The 20,477-nt window shown below is 30.5% G+C and overlaps 2 long non-coding RNA genes and 1 pseudogene across 5 annotated transcripts; 2 read left to right on the top strand and 1 right to left on the bottom strand.

The window, feature by feature from the left end:
* Window positions 1–6,901: 6,901 nt before the first annotated feature.
* On the top strand, window positions 6,902–8,416 carry LOC145939112 (uncharacterized; annotated as a pseudogene). Its single transcript, XR_014425784.1, has 6 exons — window positions 6,902–6,914; window positions 7,025–7,241; window positions 7,439–7,601; window positions 7,692–7,760; window positions 7,857–7,982; window positions 8,071–8,416. The product of XR_014425784.1 is annotated as an uncharacterized LOC145939112 (transcript).
* Window positions 8,417–13,825: 5,409 nt separating this feature from the next.
* LOC145942155 (uncharacterized) lies at window positions 13,826–15,052 on the top strand. The gene is made up of 2 exons (XR_014426315.1): window positions 13,826–13,926; window positions 14,318–15,052. It is a non-coding gene; the product is annotated as an uncharacterized LOC145942155 (long non-coding RNA).
* A 650-nt stretch (window positions 15,053–15,702) lies between these two features.
* On the bottom strand, window positions 15,703–19,324 carry LOC145942147 (uncharacterized). 3 transcript variants are annotated; one of them, XR_014426314.1, is made up of 4 exons: window positions 19,115–19,324; window positions 16,998–17,329; window positions 16,722–16,895; window positions 15,703–16,666 (listed from the first exon to the last, which is right to left on the bottom strand). It is a non-coding gene; the product is annotated as an uncharacterized LOC145942147 (long non-coding RNA). The 3 variants fall into 3 exon arrangements; XR_014426312.1 differs by having other exon boundaries at window positions 16,726–16,895; XR_014426313.1 differs by having other exon boundaries at window positions 16,726–16,895; window positions 16,998–17,240.
* Between the last annotated feature and the right edge of the window lie 1,153 nt (window positions 19,325–20,477).

Here is a 20,477-nt window from a genome sequence, read left to right as displayed (position 1 = left end):
CGGTCGTGTGAACGTGCGATGGATGAGTGTGTGAGTAAGAGTGAGCCCCCTTTCGGAAATTCCTCACTATACTCGTCATTATAGTCCACTTTTGAGTACCTCATGACATATTATGTCACTTTGTCTATCTAATGGGATATCGATAGGGGGGGGGGGGGCTCACGGCTTTTGCGCTACGTGCGGTAGTATGTAGATTCCCCATTATTATTTATTGGATTAAATTTACTGAAGAAGGTCCAAAGAAAGGACCGAAACGTTTAGATTCAATAAATTTGTTTTTCCAACAAGTTTGTTTTTAATATTTGCGTACCTACATCCTACGCGTGGCTCTATATAGCCTCCTTTTGAATTTGTAATTTTTTTCATTAGTTTCTATATTTTTTGTGGAATTCCTTCTCGGAAATTTAGGAAATTGCGGAACGCTTACTACTCGCTCGTCTTCTGATTCGGTATCTTCATCGCCGCTTCGAACATATTTGGCCCTTGTTTTTCTCGTTTGTTTCAAAATCTCGTCTCTCTCAGAACCCGTAGGTACATCTGAGAAAATCTCGGCATCTTTCATTTTTTGTCGAGCTTTCTCGTACGATGCTGAAAGTCATTTAAATTATATACATTTTAATATATATAAATTCGATAGAGCTCAATCTTGCGAGTAGAGATGGACAAAATTGTAATTAACTGACAAGGGGAGGTCGCGGTTGACTCTTCACCGATTTTGATCTCCTTTGGTATGGTGAATCTACATCGAAAAAAAGTTGCTCCGTGTTTGAGCTTTTCGTCCAATGCGCCTTGTAAAAAAAATTTTTTTTTTCCCGAAGTTTAGAGAAATTGTCAGGTTCGTTACGAGGCCTAAAGAAATACACACTTTTGATCGGTGCCGCTAGTGCAGCGGCAGAACACAAGAATAGTAATCCCGGGATCCCAGGTTCAGAACTTTGGGCTGTCATAATTTTTTTTTTTTTTTTTTAATAACGTATTATTTATTATGATAAATAAATATTCGGCATATTTTTATCGTTAGTTATGCATATATCTCTTTATATATTTAAAATTAATAAAATGATCGTAATATAAATAAAATATTTTTATAGAGAAATATTTTTAGAAATATTTTTACTTTTTAAAGATTTATACATTTTTTCAAATTTTCTTTAATCTAATAATGTTAGAATACACACTTTTTATAGCTTTATAAAATTTAATTTATTACTCATTATTATTTTCTGCTTCAATATGTAACAAATATGTCATAAATATATAAGTAAGATATTTTCTAACCGACCTTCTAGAACCCTTATTAGTAGAGAGGATCAGACGACCCTCTCCTCCTCTCCCTCCAACGTTCCTTACACTTTCACAACCAGCGGTTGCATCCTGCGGTTCATAGCAGGTAGAAAATCCGAATTTTGTAAAGCTATGAAAAGTGTGTATATTCTAACATTATTACATTAAAGAAAATTTGAAAAAATGTATAAATCTTTAAAAAGTAAAAATATTTCTAAAAATATTTCTCTATAGAAATATTTTATTTATATTACGATCATTTTATTAATTTTAAATATATAAAGAGATATATGCATAACTAACGATAAAAATATGCCAAATATTTATTTATCATAATAAATAATAATGTTATTAAAAAAAAAAAAAAAAAAAATTATGACAGACCAAAGTTCTGAACCTGGGATCCCGGGATTACTATTCTTGTGCTCTGCCACTGCACTAGCGGCACCGATCAAAAGTGTGTCTTTCTTAGGCCTCGTAACGAACCTGACAATTTCTCTAAACTTCGGGAAAAAAAAAATTTTTTTTACAAGGCGCATTGGACGAAAAGCTCGAACACGGAGCAACTTTTTTTCGATGTAGATTCACCATACCAAAGGAGATCAAAATCGGTGAAGAGTCAACCGCGACCTCCCCTTGTGAGCTAAAATTGACAATTATATTTTTAATGTGATTGGCAGTTGACATATTAAAAATTACTATTAACATTTATAATTTATCACCGACTTATTAACAATAACATTTTTAATTAAAATGGAAATTTTAATTTTGATTACATTATTTGTTCAATTAAAAAAGTAATTGAGACTTTTCATCAATTACTTATTTAAAAAATGTTAATTGGCCATAGATGAAATGTTAAGAAAGTAATTGATAATTGACGGACTAAATTGATACTGACCACCCTGCTTGCAAATATTTGAATCATTTGGTAAAGTATTATGAAGTTTAGAACGTTCGGTGAATGCGAATTTCATAAAAATTCTTTTAGAGGTTATAGGTTCTTTTAGAATGTTCAATTGATACCGTAGATTTTACACGTCAAATATGACTAAAACTTATTTACTCATGCCACTTATTTATAAACTTTTTATAAAATTTATTTTTAGAATGTTCTAAACTTCAATCGGACAAAAATAGTGACTTACACGTGCTTCCTATAATTCCCTTTAATGGAAATGTAGGCCATGACTCTTGCCACTCTTCCATTTCTTTGACTGCTTTATCGAATCGTTTTTGTGAACGGAACGATGGCCAACGAACTTTTGTTACATCATCATTGATCCACGATTTAGGTATTATCTCCATACCATCGTGAAATTCGGCAATGACGTAATTTTGTAAATCAGTCATTATTCTGTAGTTACAAATAATAAAGCGAATAATTTAATTAGTATGCAATAGTGTAAATATTGCAAATTTATTATTCCAAGCCGGCAATTTGACGTATTTCTTTGTAATACTTGTCAACGGCCACGCTTTCAGTTCCGATAATTTATGGACTAAAAAAATTCCAATCTTCGAAGAATCACACGGTACGGAAAAGAGGTTTTCCTTCTTTAAAAACGCGTTACCAATAATTACATAAATTTGTCGCCTTGGACAGTACGCAATATTTTGCAACGAAACAATAGTTCTATTGTTTAAGCCACAACAACTATCAGCGCGGGACTTAGCGCGTAATTTCATAGTAGCTGATATTATTACTTTGTATTGCGGATCAGTATAGCCAACCAGAAGCGGACCATCGGCGTGTGCAGATTCGATGTGCGGGCAAAATTCGGCAACCATCGGTACCAGTAGTGTCCGTACTGATATATTCTTTTCCTTTTCAGCACATCTTCGTATGATTTGTTGTAGTGATTGGTTTGGGTTTCTCATCATTTTTTTAAATGTTTGCATATGATTTTCATATATATACGCACTAAAATGCTGAATCGGACCAAATTTCTTCACACAAGAAATGAGGTGCACAGCTTGATGAACGTTTGCTGATACATATTATGAGTTCCATACAATAATTTAAATGACAAAATAAAATGTTCCACGAGTTCTTGTGCATAATCTAATAATTCGTGGCATTTTTCGTCGCTCATAATTCTTACTGCCACATGTAGTGTCATGAAATGGTTATAGATGTCGCTGCGCAATGATCGCAATACCACTGGCCCTGTGTATAGAAGAATTTGTCTTAATTCAGTAGCCTTCCACAACTTGATAAATTTCAGTGATCTTGGCTTTCTTGCAAAATCAACTGGAATATATGATTCTATCTCACCCAAACGAGAAGATATCCGTTCTACTTCGATATGCGAAAGCCGATATTCCAAGTCGCCGTCTAATAATAGGTTTAGCATTCTACGCATGATACCCAAATCTAGTAAATGCATGGGGTCATGTGGAACGTTCGTGACTGGACCAAACCCCGGAATTTCTACCAAACAACTAGTAATCCCTCGGTGATGGTATTCTTCGTCGGTTTTATTCCGAAAATCATCATCCGTTCTTGCAGGAGCATGGATTTGTGGAAAACACACCCTTCTGTTAATTAAGTCGCCTTCGACAATGCAAGTAGGACAGCTTGAATACCCCGAATGTCCTTTAGTGCATAAAACAAATGACTTAGCGGGCATGTCACATATTAAGGAGTCGATGGCACATTGTATACGAATATTGTTCACAAGTATTCCTTCCGTACATAATTGTTTCGCTTCAGTCACGAAATCTTGTAAAAAATCGTTAACATTTGTAGGTTTTTTCTCCCCGCAATATATACCGATTACAAATACGTTTTTATATGGCTTTACTGATCCCAATATGGGCCACAACTGTTTTGACGATGATTTCGATAATGGTAGACCGTCGATATTGATGGATATTTTGATCACGCCTTCCGGAACAATCGACATATGCTTTACGATAGATTCAACGCCCTTTAATAGGCCTACATGGCAATATTCACCGGGAGAAACAATTCTTGTTTCTGTATTTCTCGGTGTACTTAATAATGACCGCGGATCCAAAGGCAAATTTGCATGTACAGGATATCGTTTCAATTTCCGTAGCAGTGGTTTCAACGCTACGAGTGGTATGTTATACTGAACAGACCAATTCGAAAGAAATTTTTTCAAATTTTCTTCTTCAAGAATATTGTAATCACTTTCAGACTCATCCGATATGTCTTGCGCACTTTCATCGTTTACTGCATCCATTTCCTGATAATCATCAGCCGCTATCAGTTCTTGCTCCCGTTCTTCTTCTAAATCCTGGTCTGCTTCCTCCTCTACCTCCCTTTCAACCTCTTGAGTATTTTGCTGCTCTTCAATCCCTTCCATCTCCTGATCATCTACTTCCATACCAAGTAGTTCTTGCATTTCTAGCCTCTCATTGTTAACTGTAGTAGAACTAGTTTGTGGTTAACTGTAGTAGAACTACATCTCGCGGAGGCGATTCAAAAAGTGAATCCACTAATGCGTTAGCTTCTTGTTCTGCAAGTCTTCGGATGTGTCGGTTAGAAATATTTCAAAAACTTTTCCGCATTTTATCTATTAAATTTTATTGCGGTATAATCAAATTGGAATGCTATGAAATATGCTATGCTATAAAATCATAATGACTAAGTATTTGTTATTTAGGACGATAACAATGAGTTTGTATTTCTCATCACTATTCTATAGACAGGGACCACTGTACTCATAATGATAAGAAATACAAACTCATTGTTATTGTCCTAAATAACAATTTTCTGACAGATTTGTTTATTATATATATTTCCACTTCATCAATAATATTAAATAAATAAATTGTATTTTATTTTTTCTATAAATATATATTTTCTTCTACAACATATAATTATTAATGAAATGATAAATGAAACGATTCTTAAAAATATAAAAGTTATATAAAATAATATTAATTGAATTTAATGAAAACAATTTTTTCCATTCAAAAAATAAATTTATATTAAATAATAAAAATATTAAAATAAAATAATTCTATAAAATAAAAAGTTTTATAAATAAATAATATAATATAATAATTTAAATTATAATTAATATCTTTGATATTACAAATCAAATTTTTAAAAATTTAACTATTTAAATTAAATTGAAATATTTAATTCTAAAATTAATTTAATGGAATTTAATATCAAATTATTAATAAATATTTATTAATTATAATTGAATAATTTTTATAATTAAAAAAAATGACGATGACTCGCAATGACAATGTATATCGTATTCAGGATAACAATCATTTTATAATTCTCATCTTTGGGATTACCATGCCATATTGTGTAATATAAAATCAAAGAAATGTGTAAAAGCACAAATATGCAGTTGTGGCAATCCAGGCCATAAACTGTTGTTTTTTCAATGTTGTGGAAAAATTATTACCCAAAAAACCTGAAGCTTTGTTAGTAAGTCTATTTTTATGATCCTAATATAAGACATACGCAATTGCAAAAAATTACAAAAATTGTAAAATTTTGAGCGCATTCGATGCACTTTGATGAAAGTTAGGCCCTGCACACAATAGAGGAATAAATATTAAATATTAGGAATAAGAATTATTTTAAAATAATAAAATCGAAAAAATTCTGATATACAAATACAAATTCGAGTATAAAGAGTTCTTACTAATTTATTAGCCCTTTATATTCGAATTTGTATTTGTATGTCAGAGTTTTTTCAATTTTATTTATTTTAAAATAATTTATATTCCTAATATTTTCTCTATTGTGTGCAGGGTTTTATGCTAAAAAAACCTGAAGGTAATATTTGGCCGGTATTAAATATGTGATCATCAATTTAGACAAAAATAAAATTTATTATCGCGATCATATAATATCACTAAACGTTTATCAATAATGGTTCTTCTAATTTATTATGATCGTAATAGATGACAATTAAAAAGCAACAAATGTAAAATAAGTGATTCAAACATATATTTTACAACATATTTTGATTCATTAGATTATCAAGAGACACGGTAGTGTCTCGCGCCTAGTTTGAGCGAAGCCGACCCCTTAGAAGCGAGGCACCGTGTATCTTTACGCGAATCGGACAGTTGAGATAATCATAGATTTCGGATGCTCAATAACGGCTGAAGCGATCGAGTTTTTACTAGTCTTAATCGATAGATTGAGGTCGAATTATATAAGGAAAGTGTCTTTATTTTTGCTCTATATGCTTTGTAAACGGAAATATTATGATGTTAAGTCTCAATATAAAAAATTTCGTGTAAGAAACGTCCACGTCGTTCGTCATCATCATCGTTCACGCAAGTCCCCAATGCGCATGCGCGATTCTTGTACAGTTCCAGCTTTTGGTACAAGGGCGCTAGTGCTTCGTAATGTTTAAGCCGGGAGCACACACTTTTCCATAACGCATAACGCATAACGCATAAGGAAATGAGCCAATCAGAATCTTTTATTTTTACCTCCCCTTCTCGTTCCGAGGAGCTTGCATTGTGCATAAAGCATAAAGCATAAAGGGTCGAAAAATACGTAAGAACGAATTTTTATGGTTATGGATTGTGCGAAGAGAAGTGCCGCGTACTACACATACGACAAACTATAGACAGTTTCTAGAGTTTCTAACCTTTCTTTTCAGAATATATCTGTGAAGGTATGTTTAGATGTTCTTTATTATATCATTATAATAATAGATAAAATTCTTTGACTATCATAAAATTGTTTTTCTATTATTAAATTATTTATCTGTATTTTTATTAATAGGAAAATGGATCATGACTCGTATCATTATATTTCATTATATCAAGACGAGGACGAGGATTTCGATGATGATGAAAGTAAAAATGAAATGAGTGGAGATGCTTTACTTATTTCTTTAGTACGTGACTATCCTTATTTATACAATAAGGAACTGAATTCAAAGATAGCATTAAAAAACAGAATGCTTGGGTAGAAATTGGAGGTATCATGGGCATGACAGGTACGTACATATAATGCCCTAATAATATAATATATGCCTTTCTGAATTATACATTTGAATTATACATTCAAACATTATTCACATTAGACATTATAGGTCTGTTTTCTTTAGCTAAACTTTTTGCATAGTTCTTTTCTCTTTTACTTTTCACATTTTCATTGAAGAGAAATAATGTTTAATGTAATTTTTATTATAAGTGGAAGAGTGTCAAACCAGATGGATGCGACTGAGGGAGCGCTATTCACGCGAAAAAAAGCAACAACAAGAAGAAACAACCACTGGAAGTGGTGCATCAAAAAGAAAAACGTTTGAATTTTTCGACAATATGCAATTCTTGGACCGATTTGTTAAAAGGAGAAGGTATGATTAATATGTAATTATCTATAATATAGAATATAATATAGAAATTAGAATAGTTAATAAAGTGCATTTTTCTGCTTTCTTTTCCAGAACGATGACTAACATACAAAACAAAAGCATACCTCCAGTGACAGGATCTTGTAATCTTAATCTACAAAAGTATGTAACACATAAATTAATTATCACCAATTTTCATATAAAGTAGGAATCTTATATTTGTACATCAATAATAAAACTTTTGTTATTTTGTTTCAGAAATTTTGGCTTACATAATGATGAAAAAGAGAATAATTCATCTTCTGTAAACGTGGCTACTTTAAGAAAACAACCATCAATAAAAAGCATCATAGATTTAACAAGTAACACTGCGCAGCATGTAGAGTCAGTAAAAATTGTCATGTATTTTAAATTTATATATGCATACAGAGACATATAGAATAATGACGTGTTAAAATTTCTTTGTTTTTAGTAAAGACTCCTTAACTCCGGATTTGCATTCAAATGTATCTGATAGCTCCACATCTGCAGTAAGTGTCTCTAGCTATACGGCTACACGGGACAAAAGTTTAACTGGACAACAGATAAAGTCAAAAGGAAGAAAACCTCAGCCGGATGTTCTAGAAAATGCCATTGGTAAAGTTACTTCTTTATTAGAGAACAGATGTGTTCCAGTTTCTTCATCACCGTCTCTAAAGCCGGAAATAGAAGAAGATATGGCTTTTTGTCAATTAATACTTTCATTATTGGTCAATATGTCCCAATGTACAAAGGCAGATAAAAAAAAAGCAATGTTGCGTATTTTATATGATATATAATTGTTATATCTTATGCGGGGGCTACAATGGCAGCAGGAGTACAGAGTACAAGAGTAAGCAGTAAGCAGTACGAAATGGGATTCGTTCATTTCGTCGGGAGTAACGAAATGAACGAATCCCATTTCGTACTGCTTACTGCTTACTCTTGTACTCTGTACTCCTGCTGCCATTGTAGCCCCCGCATTATATAACATTCTACGTTTGTTTCTTTTATATGACATGTAATTAGTAGCTATTAGGCCATTCCACAATAGGTTGCAAATGCTTTCGTTGCCAGTTGATAATTGCGAATTGACCAATCGGATTGATCAATCCGCAATTATCAACTGGCAACGAAAGCATTTGCAACCTATTGTGGAATGGCCCTTAGTGATATATGTCAAGTTAAATATTTTTATGTAACATGTGATAATTAATGATACGTCATTTTAAGTTAATTTTTGTATGCAACACGTGATAAATAGTGATATATGTTAAGTTATTTTTTTATGCAACACGTGATAATTAACGATACGATATATTTTCTTTTATTTTTATATAACATGCAATTATTAGTGATAAGATATATTAATTTTTAATACAACACATGTGATAATTAGTGATACATTATGTTATGTTTATTTCTTTTATGCAATATGTAACACAAAATGTATATTTATCCATACAAGACTTGGCAGTATACCAAGCAGTAAAAATTCGTGCCCTATGCACAATTAATTTAATTCCAGCGAAAAAATTAAATTTTCGTTGGAATACGCATCAACATCCGCGTTCGGCTCTTAAGGCCCTATCACTTATATTTGTATATATTTATCTTTTTTTATGCGATATAATAAATCGTTTTATTAAAATATTTAAAATAAACATGTTTTTACATAATGATATAATTTTAATTTTTAATAGTATTTTACTATGCATTATCACGATGTTGTCCTCTTCTCACGTAATCATACTGCCACGGAACTTGACCGGCTGGTGTCAGAAAATAATCAGCCAATTTATCTCGCTGTTTATATGCAATTGTAGTTGCATGATGCTTTGAAGTGGGAGATATATCTCTCAGTGTGTTTTCAGTATATCGTCGCCACTCCCCGGGGATGATATTACCGTCAGAACCCTCTGAATCTATAAAACTTTGAGGACAGTATATTCTGTCCTTCTCTTCCATAAGATTTTCTTCAGATTTTATAAAATTATGCAGACATATAGTCGCCATGACAACCATGTCTATATATTTTGGATGCATATTAATGGGCTTTCGATAAATTCTCCATCGTGAAGATAAAATACCGAAGGTGTTTTCTATTGTACGCCTTGCTCTAGATAATCTAAAAATCAATAAAGTGCATTATAAGATTAAGATATATTTTAATAATGCAACATTTTGTATAATAAAAATAATAATTGCGCAAATTGCTTACCTATAATTAAATATTTTCTTTTTTTCATCCAGTATTTTTCCGGAGTAAGGTCGCATCATAAAAGCACTAATTGCAAAACCACTATCTCCAAGAAAAAAACAAGGCAATGTAATGTTGCTTCCGGGAAGATTTGCAGTCCCTTTAGGAAGATTTAGTGTTTCGCTTTCCAATGCCGAATAAATGTCTGAAGAGTCTAAAAATACCTCCATCACTATTGCCGCCATATGAGCCTATGTCAATTAGAGTGAACATATATTTATAATCACAAGCAGCCATTAGCACAATGCTAAATGTCTTTTTATAATTGAAGAATAAGCTCCCGGAATTTGGTGGAGCTTGTATTTCTACATGTTTTCCATCAAAAGAGCCAGCGCAATTGGGGAAATTCCAGCTTTCCAGATAACCAGTACAAATATTTTTCCATTCTTCTTCTGTTGGCGAACGAAGATAAATCGGCTGCAATACCTGAGCTAGAACTTGACAGGTTTCATGAATAATTTTCCGAACTGTTGACTCCCCACATCTAAACGCTAATGCAATAGACAATATTTGATCTCCGCTTGCTAAAAACCTGCACAAAATAATTAATAGGAATATTGATAAGAAACAATACTGACATAAAAAACATTTTGAAAAATTGGTGCTTTTCATTTAACAACACAAGTCAACAAAAGCATCATTCTATCTTTATTCTTTTAGAATGTAAAACAGAGATAGAATAACGCTTGTGTCGACTTGTGTTGCTAAATGGAAAGCACCCAATATTATCTTTTACACATAGTTTTATTCTTCAATTAAATAATTTATAACAAAATAAGTAACTACCTTAGAGTTAAGATCAATCGCTGCTCTGGCTTAAATGCTCGATGGTTTGATTTGGTTATAAATGGTCTTACTAATTGTAACAGAAGCCTAAAAGTTTCTTCTCTCATCCTTGTATATTGGAAAAATATATCTGGATCATAACGCTTCATTTCTTGAAAGAGATGTTCATAATCTCCATACATGGGACGTACAATATTAATGGGTCTCACCCACCATCTTCGATTTTTCCATCTTATACTTCGTTTCCTTTTTTTTAATGCCAATAGGCACAATTGTAAAACCAACAAATAAATAATTAGATGTTCTTTGTCCATATTTATGGAGTTGTATCTAGAAGGGCACATTTTAAGGTTAGAAAACGAACTACGCTATCTTGAATATAAAAATTCTTATGGTTCTTTATGATTGTGTGCGTTGCTGCATGTTATGCTATGTGCTATGCGTTATGCGTTATGCGTTATGGAAAAGTGTGCCCAAGGCTTTACCACAGACAGATGTGTGCTTATAGGTTAAATGTTCCGGGATATATATATAACGTGTATGTGATATGTGACATGTGACATAGGTTAAGTGTGCGGTTAGCTCGTTTTTATTTATTATAAGAGAAGTCCAGCCAGAGGGTCATAATCGATAGAAGAAGAAGATGAGATTTATAAGAATCAAGTAATTATTTTATTTTATATTTCTTATAACAATATTAACAATTATATTCTTATGAAAAAATAATAGGATGGTTACGTAACAAGAAAATAGTTATTATTATATTATTATGAAAAAAATATAGTATATCACATATAAGTAGTATTGCATATCACATGTATGTAGTATATTGCATATCACATGTATCGTTACCATTTTATTTTACTATTTCTTTCATAATAATAACTACTTTCATGCTACGCTACCATCCTACTATTTCTTTTATAAGTACATAATTATTGATGTTAAATTAAGAAGCGAATAAAAGCTAATAATAATAAATAATGTATAGATAATCATAGTACTATTATGAGTGCTATGAGCTATCAAAAATACATCTTTACGTTATTTATTATTATTAGCTTTTATTATTCACTTCCTTATTTTATATTAATAATTATACTTATGAAAGAAATAGTAGGATGGTAGCGTAGCATGAAAGTAGTTATTATTATGAAAGAAATAGTAAAATGGTAACGTAACAAGAAAGTAGTTGCAAATATCATTATATAAATATGTATTCAAGAAAGAAATAGAAGGATCTACATTTTGCAATGTATACTACATATATGTGATATGCAATACTACTTATATGTGATGTTCTATATTTCTTTCACAATAATAACTACTTTCTTGTTACGTTGCCATCCTATGCTACTATTTCTTTCATAAGTATATAATTATGTTAATATAAAATATGATTTAAATATGTTTTACATTACAGATACAGAATGAGGACATTGTAATCTTTTGAAATAGTACTAGAGTTGCTCAAAAAGTAATGCCCTACATTATTTTTTCAGAATATTTATTCAACAATTTATCCACAATATACATGGTAATCTCAATCAACTTCTATTGCTTTATGCCAGTACGATACATTATATGTATTTACTTGCCTTTACTGTACCAACTTTTGTCCTTTCCACGTAACCATGTTTTCACATTTGAATTACGCTCTCTTCATCTTCCAAACCGTATTTCGCGAAATGCATTTAATTAAGTGGTTCAAAAAGTTAAATATTGGAAGCTATCGCTAAACTGTGTTAAACATATAATTTAAAGATCTCTGCGAAACAAGATTGGGAAAATGATGAGGGGATGATTGAAGCTGTGATGACATGGTTACGTAGAAAAAACAAGAGTTGATACAGTAAAGGCACAGTATATACAGTAGCGCAACTCTCTGTCGGCACCTTTGATGTTTGTGTAACATAAAATGGAACGCGCATGCGTGAAATCAGCGAGTATAATCAGTACTGCCATCTAAACTTTTATCTCATTTTCTCTTTATTTTCGCTCTCTTTTTAGCACATTACTACATGTAAAATAAATTAATTTTAATAAAAATTATGTATATAAGAGATCACACATTGTTAATAATATAATGTCTAATATATATAAGACAAATAAATACATAAAAAAATATAAAATATTATATAACATAATTTAAATATTAAAATAAATAAAATAAAATAATTTATACTTGACATAACAGATAACAAAAGAATCACATCAAATATTCATATATTTACATATTAATGTGCACACATATATATTTAACACAATTAAAAACTTAAAATTAAAAGAAATATTTAAAAAATTTTTATAACATATGATAATATATGCGTTTAATTAAAATCCATATATTAAAGCAAATAAATGAATAAAAAACCAAGATATTTATTAAATATATTTATTAATAAATAATTCTATATTATATATATATTTTATAACAAATATTTTATAGCAAAATTATAAAGTGCGTAATTATAATTTATGTTTTATTTTATCTTAAGAAATTATAATGTACTATAATGTACAATAAATTATACATATGTACTTATATCGCAAATTATTTATCATTATTTTTTCTCTTTCAAATCTCTCACCTAACCATACCTCAGCTACTCGATCCCTCAGTATGAATCAGAGAGAGAAAACCAAAAGAAAGAGTGAGAGAAAAGTTCAGATGGCGGTACTGAATATACTCGCTGATTTCGCGCATGCGTACTCCATTTTATGTATCAAGAAATTGAGAGAGTTGCGCTACTGTATATACTGTGGTAAAGGCATACATATACTTGTATCGTGCTGGTATAAGGTTATAGAAGTTGATTGAGATTTACTGCGTTCGGCAATGCAAATCTGATGCGTCGGAGTGCTCCTTTACCTCGCAAATCGTTCGGCAATGCATATTTGTTTGCACAGTGTCATCTTATCTGCGTTCGGTATTAGCAGTTTCGGAGCGAATCGAGCTCCTCGATTTGCTCTGGATTCGAAGACCGAGCTCGTAGAGGAGACGGTTGTTTGCGCGCGAAAATTGACTTGGATGGTTAGATATTGGTTAGGTATCGAGACGATGCCATTGCAGCCATTGTGCAATGTTTTTTTGTTACATCAAGCTGCACAACATTTGTTTGGTTAAAACTGTACAAGAATACACTATTGACTATTCTTTTTATTGATCAGCAATGTCTTCAAATATTTGTTATCCTGAAAATGATGCTGGAATATTCGAATTATTGGCTATTGACGGTCAACAATATTTATACAATAAAAAAGGTAAATTTTTTGTTAATTATTAGGCTTGTTACTATTGCAAATAACTATAGCTATAATTTCTGATTGATTATTAAGTATTTTGTTCATAAAACTTTAGAATATTCCTATTTTGTTCAACTTTTCTTGATCTCGAGTTCTTTAATATTTTTGTACATCTTTAACAAGCTTTTTGGTATAATTGTGTTTTTATATTTTATTATAATTTAAATTACTTAAAACTTAAAAATTTGATAAATTTTTTTGTAACTTTGTTATATAATTTTATTTTTTATAACTGTTATACAAACTTGTTTAAAACTTGTTATATAATTCAATAAGTATAATTATCATATAATTATTATATAATTTTGGTATATAATTTGTAATGTTTAAAAATATATTGTTTTTATAGATGATTTTTATGAACCTATTGTCGTACAGACAGAAAAAAAGAAAGCAAATGAACGACAGAGCACTGACCAGACCTGTGAAATTACAATGAAGAAAAAACTAAAGTGTGGACAAATGAATTAACTTTGGGATTAATAGCTTTAGTCGAAGAATATCAAAAAGAATTTCAAAATTCAATAAAAAAGTATGTCTGGATAAAAATTTCTAAAATACTACAAGATAAATTTGGCTTTTCGATAACATGGCAACAGTGCGACACAAAATGGAAAGGCCTATTAAAGATGTACAAAGATATTAAAGAACACAACTCGAAAATCAGGCAAGACTCGAAAATCAGGCAAGACTCGAAAGAGATGGGAATACTTTGAAGTCATGAATAAAATACTTCATGATAAAGCAGAAATTACACCGGTAGCTACTTGCAGTAGTAGCAAAGGCTTACAAATTAACGAAGAATTGAGTAGCGCTGAAGAAAGTACAAAGGAAGATAGTATGGACGAGCGAAATTCTGTTGTCGAAACGGATGCATTAAAATCCTCTTTTTCTAGAAAACGAAAAACAATTAATCCTGTAGAAAGAAGACACCAAGAAAAAATGCAAAGGCAATAAGATACATTTTTACAATCTTTTAATGATTATATTCAATTATTGACAAAGAAACTGGAGAAAGACGATAGTTAAAATTTGTCATGTTTTCAATCGCACCAAAGATATTGAAACCACATAGTCTACTCAAAGTACGGTTAAAAGTATACTTATTACTTAAAAATGAGATTTTTCTTTTTCTTTTATTTTTCTTTTAATCGATTTAAAATTGAAAGTCAATCGATTGTTGAATTTCTTTTATAATTTATTTTAAGTTAAAAACATGTTAATATAGTTTTTTTTTCGTGAAAAATAGTTTAATGTTACGAGTAACATAGTTAAATGTGATATAACTACAATAAGTAATTCTAAGCAAAGTATTATTAGTCTTAGGTCTCAATATAGTAATAGATCAGTAACATTAGTATAGACGTTGTTTCATTGAAACTTATATTCTGTGATTTATATAAGTAAAGTCAAATAATATTTCTATTTATATCAAAACTGAATTACTTGTGTGCAAAAAGATTGCAAAAAAAAAACAAACTTGTTAGTTTACACATGTAATTTTTAATAAAAAGATTAAGGCATATATGAGTCAATTTGTGTACTATTTCTTATTTTATTAAATGCTAAAATTTAAGAGTATCAAAGAGATATTCAAAAGGAAAAGATGCTAAGTCTTCTAATAAATTAAAATAAGTTGTTTTTAATAAAAAATTTAATCATTAAAAAGTTACATTTTATAAATATTACATTTGTACTAATATTGAGTCTATAATAAAATATATTTATATTTAATGTGTGTGTAGTTTTTTATCATATACAACTTGTAAGTTTAGTTACATTCTCTTACACTTAACATATAAAACTAATCAATTAATAATCACAACTGAACGCTCACTTTAGTTTAATATATCACATCGTGTATCTCGACTTACATACTTTATCTCGTAAGTTCCTTGTGTTTTTAGTTTTCAAGATTTAATAATATTACATTTATATCAATACATTTACATTTGTATTTTTGTTTATAATTAATATTTTCAATTTTGCTTATAACTAAAATTCTTATTAATATTTAACTAATTTTAAATGCTACATATAGTTTTACATGGGAAGAATGTTCATAATTTCAATTCGTTTCAACATAGCTACATTATTTTCTTGTTCTTCATTAATGTTTGCAATAAAATTATCTTGTGCTCTTATGCCCTTCCATTCTATCTCATCTACAAGTTCTTCAGGTAAATCTTCATTTAAAATACATATATTATGCAAAATACATGCAGAAACAATTAATAAAGAAATTAAATCAAACCTAACCTAACCCTAACCGTTTCTAAATATTTTAATCTTCTGAACCGACCTTTAAGTAAACCGAATGCATTCTCTATTACTACACGGCACTGTGATAGCTTGTAATTAAAATTTTTTTCTCTATTATTTAATCTCCCAATATTTTTAAAACCAACTAAAAGATATGTCGATAACTTATAGGCTAGATCTCCTATTATATGGCTATTTTCATAAAAATCAATTAATAAATTCTTTATATTTGCATATAAATCGGATTTTCTAAATAATCTCATGTCGTGAATAGATCCTGGTTCTCCTGCGTAAACATCTAGAAACAATTTTTTACTATCACATACACCTTGTAGAAGAACAGAATGATAATTTTTTCTGTTGCAGTAAGAATTTGGATAATTTTTCGGTTTTAATATGTGACGAATATGTGATCCATCAATGGCGCCAATAATTCCTAAAATAAGATTAATGAAAACTTAGAGAATTATAATAAAAAATTTTGGATTTACTTACTAGGAAATCCATTAATTTCTTCGAATTCTCTCATTATTCTTAAGGCACGTTCTCTATTTGGCCATGATATAATTTTATATCTCATATTAACTTTCAACAGAATTTTACAAGTTCTATACAATACATCCCAACAAGTGCTTTTGCTAATACCAAAACGATCGGCCACTAATCTAAAAAATAAAAAGTATATAAAATTTCTCTCAATTGCATGTGTATAATTGTAAGATAATACATATTTTTTATCATTGTTATGGCACTTTACGAATACTTACCGGAAAGATTCAATATTTGACAACCACCAAAGTGTAATCATTAATTGTTTTTCCATTGGGAGCGGTTTATTTCCAACATGAATATTATCATTTTGGATGCTACACATTTTTATTAGTAATACTTCAAAAGTATTCGGCATTATTCGAAAATGCATTTTGAATGTTTTATCGGAGAAGCGAGGTACAATTTCTTCTGCATATTGTTCAACTTTAGGAATATTTAAAGTTTCGTTTTCATCATCGCTATCAAAATTAAAAAAAATATCTCGAGCAAAATTTAAAATAAAATACATGTCCATAGTCATCAATCCATAACCTCAATCAATCAACCGCTAAAATGAGTGAAAAAAACCGATATAAAAAAAATTGCGCGCCAAGTGAAAGTAGAAACTTTTGTATCAGTGGAAAATTTAAGTTGCAAACCTATAGAGTCGTATAATGAACCAGTGAAAAATTTAAGTTGCAAACCCATGTAGAATAGTATAAAAATTAAAAAATTATTAAAATTAATACAAATAAAAAAAAATTAAAAAATTTTAATTAAAAAAACTAGGCACTGCTAAATTAAACAATATGCTAAAATTAATTTTGAAATTTAGTAGTGTCTAGTTTTTTTAATTAAAATTTTTTAATTTTTTTCTATTTGTATTAATTTTAATAATTTTTTAATTTTTATACTATTCTACATGGGTTTGCAACTTAAATTTTTCACTGGTTCATTATACGACTCTATAGGTTTGCAACTTAAATTTTCCACTGCTACAAAAGTTTCTACTTTCACTTGGCGCGCAATTTTTTTTATATCATTACTTTTGTAGTACGATCTACATGGGTTTGCAATGGATAATTTTTCATATGATTCTACATGGGTTTGCAATAGGTAATTTTTTATACTACAATTCTACATGGGTTTGCAATGAGTAATTTTTCATACGATTCTACACATGGGTTTGCAATGGGTAATTTTTCACTACTGGTGTGCCCATACTAGGCGCCTTTTTTTATCTTTTTTTTAAAAGTAAGTTTTTATAGTTAAATATACACAAGTGTGTATGTATGTCCTAAGCCATTTAAAAAACAAAGAGGAAACTATATATTATAAGAAAAAAATGCGAAAATTATTTTTCTCACTGTGTTCTTCCCGATTTATTATCTCGTATTGTTTATAATATATCTATTTGAGACAGTCTATTTTGCACTTCTAATTCACGCAAAGAATAAGAAACACTTTCTGCATTGCTGCTTTTGCTTGAATGCTGTTAGCAAGAAGTGAATCATCCTTTTAAAGACTTCAGCGCATACGTTTCATGTGTTATCATTTTTCAAGGATAACAATTAAGTGGTCTCTGTCAGGATATGGTAAAGAGGATTCAGCGTTATTTTTAATGCAATTGATGGAAAGAGGACTCATCTATCGCGACCGTGAAAATTCTTCAAAGATACTTTGCAATTTGTGACACAATTCTTTCCAACGATCAGCATCTAATAGATCATGAAAACGACGTTACGGTTGAATCATCCGAGGAGCGAGATTGCGTGAATGATATTAGTGAAACATGAGAGAAAGTCAATGAGCGAAGATCCACTCGGACATAAATTTTACAAGTAGTGGCGAGGGCTCGTGAAAAAGGAAACAATATATATCAGAGTTATATCAGAGTTGATATTTTATCTGCGACGCTGATCGATACTTTTGAACCAGCGTCACATAGAGAAAATAACAATTCCTCTATTTGCGCATAACCTCGAATTTTACACTCACATTCCAACGTGTGCGAAAGAAATTTATTGTTGGCGTTTGTATTGGCTTGTAAAAAACAGGAAAAAGTGCCAGGCGGAGCAAAATCACCATGTGGGAACGTGGATGCAAGATTCGAGGTTATGCGCAAATAGAGGAATTATTTTTTCTGTGTGACGTTCAAAAATATCGATCAGCGTCGCAAATAAAATATCAACTCTGATATAACTCTGATATATATTGTTTCCTTTTTCACGAGCCCTCGCCACTACTTGTAAAATTTATGTCCGAGTGAATCTTCGCTCATTAAAAAACAAAATAAAACAGTAAAAGGTAAAACAGTGCTTAAAAACTATCAAAATTACGACTTTTTTGTTACCTGCAATATATATTCTCTACTATTTCGATTGCCTCAAAATCAGTGCAATGAATATAAATGATGATCCTCCTTTCTACGTTTCCTTTCCACGTTAATTCTTTTTTGTCTTAAGCGCACAGCTTCTTCTTATATCTTTTTGGCTGGTTGATAAACGCACAGCTAAAGGCAAGACAATTGAATAGAAACAAAAACTCGTCGCGCGATGTGCCTCGTTGCGGCCACGCGCCTCGTTGCGGCCACGCGCCTGCGCGCGGCGCGGCAGCATGGCAGAGAGTCCGCATTCAGCAGACTCAACAGTTGGGCAGCGTTATTAGGGGTGCTTTCCAATAAGGACACAGTGTGACATAGAGTATCATTCTATCTTTGTTGTTCACTGGTATTGAAAGAAGATAGAATGATACTCTGTGTCACACTGTGTCCTTATTGGAAAGCACCCTAGATTTTCCGCTGAATCTCGACACTGATTTGTTGGTTCTAAAAGTAAGAGCCAATCACATTCGATTGCTATAAAGCGGTTTGTTCTGCTGAATTGCGTGTTGGTGTTGTTTTTCACTAACAAAGCACCAGCATACTTATTTATTACACAATTCACATTTCTACAAAATATTAAACGTGATTTACGACGTATATATATATTTACATTATTATTTTGGACGTAATTCACATAATTCGTGTGCGATATCCTCAGAATATCCCCAGAATATTATGTCTATATACGGGATATTCGGGATGAATTCCAAAAATATATGCAGAATCTACGATATGAATGCAAAATGTGATATTCTGTGTGCGATATCCTCAGAATATCCTCAGAATATTACGTCTATATACGGGATATTCGGGATGAATTCCAAAATATATGCAGAATCTACGATATGAATGCAAAATGTGATATTCTGTGTGCGATATCCTCAGAATATCCTCAGAATATACAAAATATTCTTAGCCCATTATATACTGCTTACGATATCATCAGTATATTCTCATAATGTTACGTACATGTATGGGAGATTCCGTATGAATTCAGAATATACGGAGAATATCATGTGCTATCTGGGTATAGTCGTCTTTTAAAACTATATCTTGGATATGTTTTCGTTAACTTTATTTTATAAAAAAAATTATTTTAATTAAAAATTGGAAGATGAATTTTTTTATATAAAACAACAATTTAAAAAGAAACATGTTTATTATATTTTCTATTACATAACATTATTATTCTTTATTATATAACAAATTTTTAATTTTTTAAAATTATCTTTTATATTTTGATATACATTTTTATTATTGCAAAATAAAATAGCTTAATAAAATAAAATATAAGGTATGGCATAATAGATGAGTAATACAATAAAAGATTAAA

The sequence above is a fragment of the Prenolepis imparis genome, unplaced genomic scaffold (assembly GCF_030444845.1).
Source record: "Prenolepis imparis isolate NDT839.2.m4 unplaced genomic scaffold, iyPreImpa1.0 SCAF_1, whole genome shotgun sequence".
Taxonomy (NCBI): domain Eukaryota; kingdom Metazoa; phylum Arthropoda; class Insecta; order Hymenoptera; family Formicidae; genus Prenolepis; species Prenolepis imparis.
This window is presented reverse-complemented; position numbering and strand designations above follow the sequence as displayed.